This window comes from Anser anser, assembly GCF_964211835.1.
Source record: "Anser anser genome assembly, chromosome: 4".
In the NCBI taxonomy this organism is placed as follows: domain Eukaryota; kingdom Metazoa; phylum Chordata; class Aves; order Anseriformes; family Anatidae; genus Anser; species Anser anser.
This window is the reverse complement of record NC_139724.1, coordinates 9277959-9291265: the sequence shown is the minus strand read 5'-3', so window position 1 is coordinate 9291265 and position 13307 is coordinate 9277959. Positions and strand designations below refer to the sequence as shown.

Genomic DNA, 13307 nt, shown 5'->3' with positions numbered 1-13307 from the left:
GTCAGCATCTATGCAGTGCATGAGAACAGGCAAAAAGGTTTTGACTTGAAGGCTGCACTTCTGTCAGAGCAAAAGGGACCGAGATGGGAACTGGAGGCTCGTTTTAAAAATACAACAGAGACATGCACAACAATTGACAGCTCAATTGATCAGACGCAGAAGTTTCCCACCCCAAATAATCTTTTGTTTAAACTTTTTGAAATCATCAGATTTGATCTTTTTTTTTTCATACAGCATCCCAACAAGGTGCAGTGTTCTGTCCTCAAACACAAATAATCCTGGTGTGTCTTGAGAAACAAAAGACAGAGTTCTGACTGAGCTGATTTCTGCCCCCCCTAGTCCATCTTTCCTTCTGTTACTGAATAAAGGTGAACTCCTGGGTGACAGAGAGGAGGTAGAGAAGAAAGAAATCAAATAGCAATTTTGCCTCTGATCTACAGAGCATGGAAGTAAATTCCACTGCCAAACATCTGAAACTAACCCCAAAAAGAAAGTCAGAGCCATTTTTTTCTGCTCCTTTACTGCTGTTTTTCACAGCCCAGGTCATTGGCAACAAGAAGTTGAAGTACAGGCAGAATTATTTTTCAAAAGGGGAAACACTGTCAGTGTGAGCCAGTTTTATCTGTAATGCTATTACAATGAGTGTTATACCTACAACCCCCCATTTCCAGGTTATAACTTTTATTTAAAGTTATATAAATTAGGGTTAATGTCTGAGCTGATGAATGAAGAGGTGTTCTTTGTGGATGTTTTTTGGCAAAGTTTAACTCCCCTTCTGCTCAGATTTGCTTCAGTCTTCTTATATTATTCTGTGGGGAATGACATCCATGTGTTCTTATCCTAGCAGAATATAGTAATGCAAAATGCAGATCTCTTTGGAGAATATAGACACTTTCATAATTTGGTTCCATTTTCAGAAGTAAGGGTTTGTGAAAAATAATATATTAAACTGTTCAAAGTAAACCTATAAATTCCCTTAGATTTCCTTGCAGCACTAGTAACGGCAGTCAGTAGCAATTATTTAAGATTTGCTCCATAGACTTTATATGTTCTCTATCTAAATATTTTTCTGTATTAAGAGGAAAATATCACAGAGAAAGCACTATAACGCTGACATTTTGAATACTAAATGTTGAAAAATATAAACAAATGCAGAACTTCTAATACATTTTAATCTTAAAAAGATATTTAATACTGTGAAAATTTTAATGGAAAAATAATTTGCATTGACTTAAATAGTGACCTTTCCAGGTAGGCTGAGAACTGGGAGACAGAAAAGGGGTGCTAAGGAGTTGCTAGCAGTAGTGTGCTACGGGAAGCAAGCTAAAGTTACCCTTAGAAGCCCAAACTGGGAATGAGGCATGCTGGCAGACCTGGAAAGCTTTTCCTATGGCTGCCCTGTAGACTACTGGAGACTTCATGCATCAGGACTGTTTAACTAATTATATAATCATAAAGGTTGGAAAAGACCTCCAAGGTCATCTGGTCCAACCACCCCCCTACAACCAATGTCACCCACTAAACCATGTCCCTGAGCACCACATCCAACCTTTCCTTAAACACCACCAGGGATGTAATGCTACATTTGTCTGATATTTGAAGCTAAAGAAAATAGCTGTTTTACTAGCAAATGCAGAATTTATTAGCTCGTAGCCGCTTTGCACACAGAGCTGCTCAGAGTTTGAAAGGCTGTGGTGCGTCCTTGGGTATTGTCCTTCAATATAAATCCCAAGCAGCGCTGTGCTAATCAAAGTACGAAATGTCCTGCAAAGTTTGCGTGTTTCATTCAGTCTTTGCACCAGAGGATGTTTTGGAAAGAATGGAGTGCTTGAATGCAGGGTTTGCTACAGAAGGATTGCTCTGAGAGAGTACTTTCCTCCCTCTTAAAATACTGCTTTTCTGTGTTGCGCTGGGAAATAGCGTCCCCTCTGTGAAACTTTTGATCCAGCAGGGCTGGCCCCAGCTGTGACTGAAGTCCTTGTTTCTTGGTATCTTGGTGAGACGCAGCTTGTGAAAAATAGAGGTGTCTGATGAAGTCTTGAGCACAGAGAGGATGGAGGATCAATGATGTGTTTTAAATGGGGCTCATTATGTCACTTAATTTGCATATCTAAATGGGGCTGGTTTTATTTTTTTCTCATAACTCTGTAGATACTTAAGTCAGTATCTCGTTATTATGGCGGCAAGTGTCTATAGGGACTTCCTGTGAATTTTCTAAGTGCTGATCCCCCAGCATTTCTACCTTTGAAAAAAAGGCACTTTTATTTAGCTTTAACTTATATTTCTTTTCAGTCTAATGCTTGACCTTAACATCCTATTAAAATTTACAGCTACAATAGGAAATTCTTAATTAACATCATTGTCCTTAGTTTGCTTCCTAGAAGTCTGGAAAGCGGTTTGGTTGCTAGAGCTGATTGAAAGAGTCAAGACAATTAAAAAACAAAAAAACTTCGAAACAGCGCAGATCAGCAGAAAAATATTTGTTTCTAAGCCCAAGGTATTCATAAATTTGAGTTACATTTGAGGACTAGCTTCAACTAAACAAAAGCAGATTTTTTGAAAAATTGTACAAATAGTTCTCAGTGAAATGTAAATACTTCTATTTCAAAGTAACATTTCTGTGTAAACATTGACCGAGCTCTAAGCAACAAAAGCAAAAATAGTGATTTCAAGAAGCAGTAAATACTTTAGAAAAGGAACAAAATCCTTTGTTTCTGGGCTGAACAATAGGCATTCAAGGTGACATTGGCAGTTTCTCCGGGAAATGACTGGCAGAAACTTCCAAAGCTTATTTAAGCTTATTTTCAATATTTCTTTTCTGTTTAGCCACCAAATTTGAAAATTCCTACTGCTTTCATCCTCAAGCTTGGGCATGTGTTTTACTTATATGTATTTCCACACAAACTCTGTATCTGTGTTTTTTCCTCCTAGTCACATTGCAGTGTCATTTGCAACACCAAACTCTTCGGGGGAAAACCCACTTGCTGTGCTACTTGTCCAAACTATTTTCAAGTTAAACAAAACTTCTTCCAGGCCAGAAACCCAAATCGCTTAGTGCCTTCCCCCAGATAGAAATTCCCTGGAGTCTCCGTTACTGAGCGCCCCGCGGGAGCAGGGAGCACTGGCGTTATAAACAAACATGGCCCAGGGCGGCCGGCCTGCAAAAATAACGTGTGAGGAGGCAGGGTAAATAGTTTACATCTCCTTCAGCCTCTGGGTTGTGTCACAGGGCTGCTAGTTGAAACGAGGCAATCTGCCACGGCCCGAAATACGCATCTTGGGAACAGGAGGAGGGATTTCTGGTGCAATGGAGAGGCCGTGCCTTCAACTACTCCTTCTGGTGAAAGTTGGTTTCTACCAATGTCCCAGCAAGCAGCCGGCTGAGGCCTGGCCCGGCCAAAGAGCATCCATGTTGGGCATCAGGAATTTCAGATACCGTGTCCCATTTTTCTCTGCAAAGTACAAGCAGGAAAGGAGTCATTTCTTTGTGATTCCTATTTTTATGCACTGTAAAATATAAAAAGTGAATTGTATATCCAAGCCGTGGGAGTACAGTATATGTCATCTGTCCTTTCCTGCCTATGTGATAGCTGTCTATCCAGCATCAAAGGGGAAGAAAGATGCTTTAGAAATATTTAGATGTTTAGAAGCCCAGTTAATGATTGTTTTTACGTAAAGTAAGAGTCTGAGTTACAAGGGGAGAAGAGTTAGGTGACTAGGCTTTGGCAGCTCAAAGAAGAGGAGAGGAACCCTACCCTAAATCCTCAAACCTCCAATTCTGCTTTGTTTACAGTTTAAATTAGTTATAAATCTGATCTTTGGGGCTTATTTACATTTAGATTTCCATTTATTTATTTAATAATCCTTACAGCCTAGGTAAGCCCCAACCCATGTGGTTTGGGAATGGAAGATGAAGAGGTCCCTCAACGAATGGCAAAGAACATTTTGGGGGGTTACATGACACGGGGATAACACCTGCTCATGCCTGCTGGCTGAGGAATTTGGAAAGAGGTGTTGCTTCTGGAAAGAAGAGCTCCCTAGTTGGGGGTCACAGTTGTATGGAAGTGGAGTCCATTGTCCGTATCCTAATTGCCAGGGTTTTAGATGTTCATAAGCATGGCTAATTGCTTGAGTGCATTGTGTTCCATCTCTTCTCCTTGAATGAACCCCTGGAAAGCTTTCATTTAGATGAAGCTAAGTGTCAGTCTCTTAAAATCTCTGAGCTAGCTTGATTGAGGAAAGGCTGCCCTTCCCACCTGTCAGACAGTCAGTCCCGTAACGTGACTTGGGAGTGTTTGGTGAAGATCCTCTGTTGAAGGAGTATTGAGTTGCCCTTCACCTCAGAAGGGTGTCATGGTTGAAAAGGGAACACCAGCAGGATGATCAACATTTGCTGCAGGGCAAACTAAGCAATGGATAGCATATCCATGCAAAGAAAAATGAGGAGAGGTGAATTATTTGGGGGGATGAGGAAAAGATGGGAATTCTGTGTGTCCAACATCATGCCTTGAAATCCCGACCCTAGGAGGTGACGGCAAAACTAACAGTGTAAAGCCAGGATTTTGTTATCTAGCTTCAGGCTTTTTAAAGGGGTCAAGATTTACAGTCATTTAAGGCAAATTTTCTAACGCGTCTGTTTTGTAAATAATTCTCCTCAGTTCTCCCCAGTATCTCTGGGAGATGTTTGGCCTGTGGTACAATGGTTAAAAACGAGTTTTTCAGTGTGTGGCTTTTTTTCTTGTTCACGTAGTTTAAAAGCTCTCTGAAGGAAGCATACAAAAAATCAGAGAACTAATCTGTTTTGCTGGACTTTTCTGGATTTGCATAAGAAATACAACATGCAGGCAGAGTAACTTGATTGTGCTGGTTTCTTGTAAGTATGTCTGAAAAGCACGCTTTTTTCACTTTTAATATGACAGTATTTTGGTCTGAGCTATTCTAATAGAATGACCTATACAAAGTGCATGTGGTCCTTGCTAGAAGTGTGCTGAGCTCCATTTTGCCACCACTATTATGGGCAGAAACTGAATCTGCCTTTGGCAGAAACAAAAGCTCCTGAGAGCGCTAAGAGGGCGCAATTTTGCAGGGAATGGAAAAAGTGGTCTTAAAACACTCGGTCAGTATTATTGCTAAACCTGAAAACATTTTTTACTAGTGAAGGGAATTAGCAATATGATGTAGAACACTATTGTTCCTAATAATCTCTTATGAAATGGGTGTGAGGTTTTAAAGTCAAGGATTTTGACTTCTTCCCAAGTCTCCCCAATATTTCTCATTTGATAATGAATGAGAAAACCAAAAGGGGACCCTGCAAATCCATTACAGTTCATTCCGGACTTGGTTTCACCTTCAATTTTAACAGCATAACTCAGTTTATTTTCAGTGTGAGCTAAGGATTAGGTGAGAAACAATCTACTATTACTTCAATACATATTTTTTTAATTGACTTTCTCTAACTGATGGAGAGAAAGCAACAGAAATTGTGTGTGTGCAAGATCTTGCCTTGAAATCCTGGCCCGAGGTGGTGGCGGCAAAACTAACAGTGCAAAGCCAGGATTTTGTTATCTAGATTCAGGGTTTTTAAAGGGGTGAAGATTTAAGATCATGTACAAACAGTTTGTAGAAATCACTGATTTCTCTCCTGAAACATAACCAGCTTTGGAATTTAATCAGCTCAATTTAATGACTTAATTGACTGTGCTGTTGAGGATAAAACTGAAGAAGTGTGTGTGTGTTTTATGCCGAATGTATCACATCCTACTGAAACTGCAGCAGGCAGGATGTAGAATAAATTACAAAGTGCTAATTCAGTTATTTTTGTATTTAACTATCCTTGTTTTGGATACTTTTAAATGGATATCTGATGCCCTTTCTTGAAGTATACCTTCCAGGCTTTGTTGATTTATGTCATTTATGTTCATAGAAGAAATTCTGGTGCTGGATAACAAAAATATGTAGTTGATTATACCTTTTTTCTTTTTTTTTCCTCTTGGAGTACATTCTAGACTGTTTTGAACATAAATATCTTAACCTTATTCTGTCAAATAAGTATTACAAGCCTCATTCTTGCTTGTGTAGTGTTGGCTTGATGTTGAGGTTCACATTTTACTCATGCTAAGAGTCAGGTTTTTTTAAACTACAATTTTAAGTTGACTTCTAAGATAAAGCTAACAGAGTTTATATGATGTTTTCCCCAACAATACTGCCTCTTATTTTTCTTGCTACAACTGGGCAGATGAAACGCATGCCTCAGAGCTCAGTTCCTAAATAGGATCCTACAACCGTAGCTCACTATCAATTTGGCAAACATTAGTCATAATTTCAGCTGAATTTCCGACTGGCATTCTTGTTTTTCTGCCGTCTGTTTTATGTGTAATTTGTTTCTGTGAACAAAGTAGGCGTTGCAGATGTAAGGATCTGTAAGTGGAATATTCTAAGGAAATAATTTTTGAGTCAGATTTCTTAATTACTTATAATCTAAGTATGGTATATTTTACAGAAGAAAGCTGTTAAAACTAATGTATTTTCTGATACTGCATTTAGCAACAATTTGATGTTCACATTGATTTTCTGCTGAATGCATGTCTAAATCTTTTAATTTAGTTTCCTTGGACACACTGATAAATGAAGGTAAAAAATGTATATTCTGTGCAGAGACTGATCAACTTTTTTTTTTTTTTTTTTTTTTTTTTACCTCCAGCTTGTGCACGGAGGTGAGACTGTTTCATTAACACACGTAGGTGGTACTTGTGTCTACCACCTCCAGTCTAAGGGGAAGCTACTTTGGAAAGAAGACTAGTGTAGAAATACAAATTATTACGTGTGAATGTGAGTGAATTTATATAGTGATCACATTCATTCTTAAAAACTTGTTTTATCCTTTTCATTTTCTGCCTGGCTGCAGCTCGGTGATGCTGGTTGGTTGACCCAGTAGGGTCCCCACCCAGGAAGGGGCTTTAGAAAATAGTTCCTCTATTGCAGAGTTGAGTAGGGAATTCATTTAGCACTGCTGCATTAAATGAGCAGCAATAAGAAATACAAGCTGGTAGTGAGTAATTTCAGATGACTTTATAGGAAAATAATACTCCCTGTGCATATTTACAGAATATCCAAATAGATTTTCTTGTTCCTTAGTAAAGATTGACCAGACCAATGATCAGGCTGTGTAGCAAGGAAACAACCTCTTATTTGTCAGAGATTTGACCACCAACACATTCTTTAAGAATTCTGCTATTTTATAGAAGAAAGCTGACTTGTTATTATATTATTTTACCCTATATTTGGCATCTACTCCCTTATATATTCAGATGGAAATTGTTGTACAATTCATGCATTTAGTTATGTTAACAGTGTTTATAGTGACTTACAGTACATTACACTAATGAAGAAGTTTAGTTTTACATCTTTACCTAGCTATAAAATAAACTATTTTATACAAATGAAAAGTTGAAAGCTTGTGAAAATATTTTTCTTTCTCTGTGAAATTACACAGCATCTCAGCTTGAAACACATATTTGCTACAGGCCCCTTGTTCTCATGACTTGGATTATTTTTAGAGATTGAGTGGACCTTAAAGAAATGAAAATTCATCTGGATGATAATTTCCATCTTTTTTAAAATAGCTAAAAAGAAGAAAAGGGAAAGAATAATCTAATTTTGATTATTTATTTCATATCTGTGGACAGCCACTGTCTTTTAATTTCATGTGAGGACCCATGCTATTGTAGTTTGTTGGCATTAGTTGCAACTTCTCATTGGCTTTCATTGAGGTCAAGGCTTCTAATTAACTTTTAGTGGGCTAATGGAAGCTCAGTAAACTTCAGATTGGATCTCAGCCGAAATCCGTAGAAGCGGCCTGTGTTCTCCTGCTTCTGTCTTCCATGAAAAGTGTACACAAGCTGCTTTCCTCTCTTGTAAGGAAGGGATAGCTGCACAAAAAATGCAGGCTTAGTCTTACTTAGTGGGAGTCCAACACTTTTTTCCCCACAGTACAGTCAGCTAAGATTTTAATGATGTTTTGAGTTACTGCTGAATGCCGTTGAAATGCGTTGTGTCAGGCAGTCACAACTGTGGGGATTAGCTAGCAGTTACTTAAGTCCACTAGTATTGCACACAGACGGATGTACAAACTGTGATTCTGACTAACTCATCCATGAAAGACATTCCCTCCAAAGAGGTAAATATTATGGTTTCCTACATACCGACATGGTATACTTAATATGGCATAATTTAAGTATAATTTATGGTCCGTATTGCATGTGCTTTTAAATGGGTATGAAAGTCGGGCAGGGCAACAAAGGCTGAGAAAGGAGTGGGGTTCAGATGGTTTTGACATACATATTTAAGGAAGTGGGGAGAAAATAAGTGAGAGAAAGGGGGAAAAGATCAGCGAGCTTGTACAAGGAAAGTGAGAGGAGTGAAGGGCTGGAAGAGTGATGAGGATGTAGAAGAAAAGAGACGAAAAGCAGGTGAGAAAGAAACAGACGAAGAAAATGTAAGCTGATGGAGGGGAAATAAGTTGTTGCAAAGAAACTTACTTGATTTATTTAAAAGGAAACTCAATGAAGAAAAAAGTATCCAAACAAATATATATATATTTTTTTTTTAAAAAAAGGACAGAGAAAAAGGAAAAAGTGCTTAAAACATTCTGGAGCAAAGGAGGGTGAGGGAAAGCAGGAACTTAAAATATGAAAAAGATAGTAATTTGAAGAAGAGAACAGTAAATTATAGAATCATAGAACATTTTGGGTTGGAAGGAACCTTACAGGTCATCTAGTCCAACCCCCTAATTATGGGAAATGCTTTTATTTTTAAATGGTGTAAAACATGACCCACGTATTTTCCTTTTCAGAGTGGTAAAGAAGGCATGAGGAGTCTTTCTGGCTATAGTTGGTACCACGTGGATATCAGCACACATGCAATATGCAATATTGCGAGTGGCTTCTCCCCAGTACAGTCCGTAATTGAGCTGTCTGGAGGATGGAGTGGCTGAATTTTTGCTTAGGGCTATCCTAGATGTGGTTTATTGCTTTGGCTTGTTTCACAAGTCTGTTGATAAACAGCGAATTTCATTTAAGAAGTTACTTAATATGTCTTTTATAGGGTTAGATGCATATGATAACAGTGTTATACCACAGATTTCTGTTCACTGTGCACATGTGAGCAGCGGTTATGAGGACCATGGCTTTCATACTTGCATTGCATATACTGACTTTATTATATTGTATAGTAGCAATATTTCTAATATTAAATAATTTCAATATTTCAAATATTTAATTTTCCCAGTGATCGTTTCAGTGTAACTAACTCTTTGTTCCTCTGATTTGGAGCCCTCATGGGTTATGTATTTATAGTTTTGCTTCCTTCAAAAGAATCTCCACTGACTTGCAGTGAACTGGCCAAAGAGTGTGGATGCATGGCTTGCCTTCTCCCTGTGCTTTTGCCTGTCTTTCTTTTTCCCAATGCTCTTATTCCTGGCAATTCCTCTTGGGTTCTTCTTTGTTGAACAGCAGGCAGAAGAATCAATGGAAAATAAAATGCTGTTTTGTCTACTGTTTTCCTCAGAGCAAGCAATTTACGGTACAACTGGTTTTATCATTTCAGGACTGTGTGGTTACAACAGGCAGATATCCTCTGGCTCTGGCTCCTTTCTGTATTTTGTTATCCTGTGCTCTATGCGGAGCTTCAGGCCGTTCAAGACAATCTGGATGGAGCAGAGGAAGAGTCTAAGAGTCTATATGCTATTCTTGTGCCAATCCTTTAACAACAACGGTTTTCATCTGCAAACAAGAAACACTTTTAAAAGAACATTATTGTTTGCACCAATGATTTGCAGGTGGGCAGGCTGCATTGCAGAGCAACTGGGATGAGATCCCATAATTAGGTAGTCTTCACCGTGGGATGAGAATACAAATTCTGTATGTCATAGCCTCGCTGCTGTGTTATGCTTTCTTTCCCTCTTTCTTTCTTTGTACCTGAATGCGAGCATGCAAGCTAGTTCTTATTTTGGCTCCACAACAAAGCTAAGTGAAAGCACGTTCAAATGTTTAAATCATTTTAATGGCAGTGGGTATTCATCTTAAGAAAATTAAATCTATGTGATCCCACTGAAGGCCAGAAGGATTTGTCTAGGGAAGGGTATGAGGTCATTTCAGGAGCATGAGGAACCACAAGTCCAGGAGAACACCTGCTTTAGGAATACTGTCCTTCTAATTCATTTGGGCTTGCCTGCAAGCTGGGATCACCCATATAAATCTATCAGACCCCGCTTGGAGAATGGTCCTTTACTCTATATTTATGGGAACATAACTCTCTTAATCTCTGTGTCGTAGTCTTTACTACCATATGATGAAACTGAATATTTTTATTGAAGCTATTGTGTAGTGCCAGTGGACCTGAATAGGAGAAGCGATACCAGATAGAACATAAAAGGAGTTTCTTTTCTTTTTAGATGGGCATAAGGGAGTTCAATATTACCAGAAAAATGGCTTTGAACAATGCTGATAAAGAATAGGTTTAATGAGGTTGGGGTTGTTTGCGGAAAATTAGTCCGCATTAGGATAATATTCCTTCAGGGAGCGTTTATAATGCCCGCAGGAATGTGGAGGGGGGGGGGATAGGATTTCAGCGCAGCCTCACAAGCTTTCAGCTGCCAACACACTGCACACCTGCGTGTTCCCCAGGCTGACCTCCAAGCTGCCTTGAAAGGCGCTGGCATCTGGAAGCACAAGGAAAGATCAGGTTTTTAATTGTTGTGACAAAAAAAAAAAAATCCATCTTTTTCTCGACACATAGAATGCCTTGCATTTTGCATACTTTAAAGGATATTGGAAACTGTCTTGTGGTTACGCTTTTTAGTGGTTTGGTGCTTTTTTTCTTTTAATTTTCTTAAATTAATACCATAGAGATCTCAAAGAGATTTGACAAATAGATAAATAGTATTCAGTAAAAAAAAAAAAGGGGGGGGGTGGTTATTTGGCAAGACTCAGGAAAATAATTTCATACTCTGTTGCTTATCTGGGCAAGAATGTTCTCCCTAGCAAGTGCAGATTCAGGCATGACAGGTTCAGCATTTATCTTCCTTGCAAAGGTCTGGGATAGCATCTCATTTTCAAACTGTAATGATGTGGAGATAAAATTTAAATACTGTTCTACAAGGATTTCCACTTTATAATGGTATACTTCAAAACTGTTATCTCTGGTAGTAACTTGCAAACTGTAAGTGCATGTAATTTGCATTGCTTGGAATTAACTGTTTTGTAATTACACTTTGATTTGTGTTCCTTTATCAGACATTTCAGAACGGTTTAGCTATGCTGCTTATGAACTTCCATGTCAGTAATTTTGCAGTATAAAATTGTGCTTATTAAATGCACACATTTTCCTTTTTGGAATTTAAAAGTGACTCACTTTGGCATCTGTAGCTTATTTCTTGCAATCTAGTTAATTGAGTAGCTTCTCTGTTTATCTTCAAATGCAGATAAATGGCTTTCAGAGCAGTGTTTATAGCTTAATAGTTCCTGAAATAAGAGTCAACATTATCTCCTAGACTCTACCAGTCATAACTAATGATCCCTCTGCTTACACTGTTGAGCAAGTAAGGAGACACTGAACCCGGCAGAGAGCAAGGGCCCGGTGCAGTGGGAGGATAGTTTGTGTGTGATGGCGCCTAGCAGACAAGGCTTTCATGGCTCGCTAGTGTTAATTGGGAACCCAAATTTGTCCTCAGCCACCTCTAACCTCCTATCACTGAACTGTTCTTCTGCAAATACGGATGCAAACCCCCGGATAAGTTTACATCACACAGTGGTCTCGCTTCTCTCATCATTTAAAGTAAATAGGATCAGTTTGCTCTTAGATTTGCTTCAATTTTATCCATCAGAGTACATTTAGCCACACAAAATCTCTGCAGATATTGGGGATATTTTTAATGTTCTAAACGGCATTGGCAGTGAGCCTAAAGGAGGCATTGTGTTGAGGGCTGAAAGAGGATGAGAAAATAATTAGGCAGCTGGCAATTATTGTATTTTGTGCTGGAGCTGTGTTTTTTTATGACATTTTAAATGTATTAATGTAAGTAAGATGCCTTTTTGTATATATATATTTTATATATATGTATATATATATATTTTTTTTTTTCCTGACAAGCACTTTGGCATGGTTCCTGAATGTAGAGTGGTAGTCTTTCCTTTGTAATAGGGTTAAATGCAAGCTTCAGGGAAAAAAGAGGGAAAAGAAAGGAAAAAAAAAAAAAAGAGTAGATTCAGCACTCACGAGAAATGCTATATTATTATTACCTCTGGAACAAAAGTTGCCTGTTTATCCATGAAATTTAAATAACAAAGCAACAATGCTTCATTGCCTCAAGCGTAAATGGTCTTCTATACTTCTGCCAATTTCCCTACACGATCTTTCACCTCAGCTCTTCAACTTGCAAGAAAGATATTTACTGGAAATTACAAATATAGGTGGTGAGAGGTCGATATCTACTTGAAGAATTTCAGCCAGGACAATGTTCTGGTTTCGGAAAGGCAATTGAACAGCCAGCTTTTCCTGACTTCTGATGAATTTTAACTGGTGACATGTAAATCAGTCTCCATACCTAGTTTCTAGTCTCCACAGCCATCTAGTCCACCACTTTCAAAAGCTGATTAAACGTAAACATTTAGGTGGGTGACCAGTTGGAAAAATAATTATATATAAAAGATGTTCCTACTTAAAGATTTTTTTTATCAGTCTCGATTATGTTTCAGCTTCCATGTATTTCATTGTTTTTCCAATCTTTCACCCTTTTTTTTTTTTTTAATAAGTTTTGATCTTTGTTTTGGGTGTTCATATGAAAAGGTGTGTGGACAACATAGGGTTAGGGCACTTGCTTAGGATATGGAAAACTGCAGGTAAGTCCTTGCTCCTCCACACACTCATTGGTAGAAGCTTTGGAGAAGCCATTGAATATCTTTGTCTTGAGATTTACTGATCCATTTTCAAATGATTTGAGCTTGGGCTCTGGTTCTTGGAGTTGAGGAGTCTGGGCTGCTGGTTGGACTTCCCTTCCCTTCCCTTCCCTTCCCTTCCCTTCCCTTCCCTTCCCTTCCCTTCCCTTCCCTTCCCTTCCCTTCCCTTCCCTTCCCTTCCCTTCCCTTCCCTTCCCTTCCCTTCCCTTCCCTTCCCTTCCCTTCCCTTCCCTTCCCTTCCCTTCCCTTCCCTTCCCTTCCCTTCCCGACTTGTTCCAGGCTGCAGCTGAAGCAAAAGTCAACACAACGCAGAGCTTTTCCCCTTGGAAAGCCCGGGCTCACATGTGAAGTTGA

At 38.7% G+C, this 13307-nt stretch overlaps 1 protein-coding gene across 14 annotated transcripts in view; it reads left to right on the top strand.

Moving 5' to 3' along the window:
• The window catches only part of BMPR1B (bone morphogenetic protein receptor type 1B), a 265345-nt gene that overhangs the window by 205217 nt on the left and 46821 nt on the right, over nucleotides 1–13307 (top strand). The window lies entirely within an intron of this gene.